This window comes from Castanea sativa, chromosome 8 (assembly GCF_040712315.1).
Source record: "Castanea sativa cultivar Marrone di Chiusa Pesio chromosome 8, ASM4071231v1".
Taxonomy (NCBI): Eukaryota; Viridiplantae; Streptophyta; class Magnoliopsida; order Fagales; family Fagaceae; genus Castanea; species Castanea sativa.
This window is the reverse complement of record NC_134020.1, coordinates 13382274-13384571: the sequence shown is the minus strand read 5'-3', so window position 1 is coordinate 13384571 and position 2298 is coordinate 13382274.

The following is a 2298-nucleotide window of genomic DNA, read 5'->3' as shown; positions in this document are numbered from 1 at the left end:
ACTTGGTCTCCTTTTACCTCGCCGATTCCGTCTTCAGTTGGGAATTTTATCTTTAGGCAGTAGGTGGACGTTGCTGCTTTCAACCGGTTGAGCGTGGGTCTCCCAATGATCACATTGTACGAAGAGGGGCAATCTACCACTAAGAAGTCCAGATGACGGGTCTGCTGCTTCGGATAGGCGCCTATTGTGACCTTTAGCGTCACAATGCCCTTGGGATATACTCTGTCACCGCTAAAGCTGACGAGGGGGGACTCGAACGGGCGCAATCTACCAGGACCTAGCTTCAACTGTTGGAAGGCCAATAGGTACATGATGTCTGCGGAGCTACCGTTGTCGACGAGGATGCTCTTAGTGTTGAACCCTTCAATTGTGAGTGCTATCACCAGAGGGTCATTATGGGGCTGCCTTACTCCCCTTGCGTCCTCTTCGCTGAAGAATATATCCTGGTTCGTCTGTCTTTGCTTCAATAGGGGTTCCATATGGACACTGTTTACTTGCCTCTGGCATGCTTTCTTGAGGGACTTGTATGACCCCCCCATGAAAGGTCCTCCTGCTATTGTGCTTATCTCCCCGATCACATCTTGTGGTTGAGATGGGCGAATCTCATTCTTGGACGAGGACTCGCATTGGCTCGTGTCGCCCTCCCTGAACCTGCTGGAGTCCCCCTTTTTTACGTACTTCTGAAGCTTTCCCTTTCGTATCAATTCTTTTATCTGTCCTTTCAGGTCTCGGCAATCCTCCGTGTAATGGCCGTGATCCTTGTGGAATCGGTAGTATTTGCTTTTGTCATGCACGCTTGGTGACGAGTGCAAGGGTCTCGGCCACTTTAGGTGGTGTTGATCCTGGATTTGCGTCAAAATCTTGTCAACAGGCATAATTAGAGGTGTGAATTTTACCGGTCGTGGAGCTTTCTCGTCTTTTCATTTGTCAATGTCACCTCCTCGGCGGCTTGGGCGCTCCCTCTTTTGTCCCCTGCGTTCATCTTCCTTCCTTCCTTCCTTCTTTGGCTTTTCCTCGTCTACGATGGCCGCCAGTGCATCCTCAGCATTCATGTACTTTTGAGCTTTCAATAGCATCTCCGCCATTGTCTGGGGCGGATTCTTTGCTAACGAGACGACGAATTCTCTGGACTTAATCCCTGCTTTAAATGTCGTCAGCTGGACCTTATCGTCTGCGTCGTCCACCTCTAGGGTATCTCGAGTAAAGCGTTTTACGTACGACCGCAAGGTCTCCCTCTCTCCTTGCTTAATAGTGAGTAGGTGATCCGCTGGTCTCTTGGGGCGTTGCCCCCCGACAAAATGGCGTAGAAAAGCATTACTTAATTTCTCAAAGTTGTCGATGGATGAAGTGGGCAATCTCGTGAACCACTCTCGTCTAGCTCCCTTCAGCGTACTGGGGAAAGAACGACACATGATCTCATTAGGGGGCTGTTGAAGGCCTAAGGTCGTCTTGAAGGTGTTAAGGTGATCTTAGGGATCCTTGAGCCCGTCAAAAGGCTCGACCTGAGGCAGCCGAAATTTCGCTGGTACCGGTCGTTCTAAGACTGCCATGGTAAAAGGGGAGTCCGTCGCTCTGACCATTTTATCCAGGCTTTGATCGGTCTTTTCTTTGATGGCATTTCTTAATTCATCCATCTCCTTTCTCATCTCTTGGAGGATGTCGGAATGCTGTTCCTCTAGGGTTACCGTTCTCCGTCAGTCACTTCTTCCATGGCTATCCCCTTCGTCCTCTTGGACAGCTCTTAACCGGTTCTCTTCTTGCTGTAACCTCTGTCTCATCTCTTGATTAAATGCAGTAAGTTCTTCGACGGTGGCCGCGAGATTTCGGACTTCTTTGTGCCAAGGCCGGCGAGTCTGGTTGGATTCCATCGGAAATTTAGTAGGAACCACGTTCTTGTTTTATGAGAAAGTCGTTCCCAGACGGCGCCAAGCGATGAAGCGATATCTCGTCGGTTTCTGCGGGATTCGTCCGGATGGTTCCTGCGATGCTACGACAAACTGCGGGAGCAAGAACTTATTCAAGTGGTCACCGGTGTGGTGCCTGCCACAACGCCTCCGATGGCAAAGTCAGTATGAAAGAAGGCAATAATCGAAATATCAAGAATAAATTAGTTCAAGTTGTGATGCTGTCTCTATACCTTGTGTTGGTGTTGTGAGGGTTTTATATACCCTTGGGGATTATAGCCGTTGGGGTGTTAATGACTCCCCTGATAACGTCTCTGGTGGAGTTATGGACTTTAATGCATTTCCACCGCTTCGTCCAGCTGGTCTCGTAACGGTTGGGGCTTTATTGGCACCA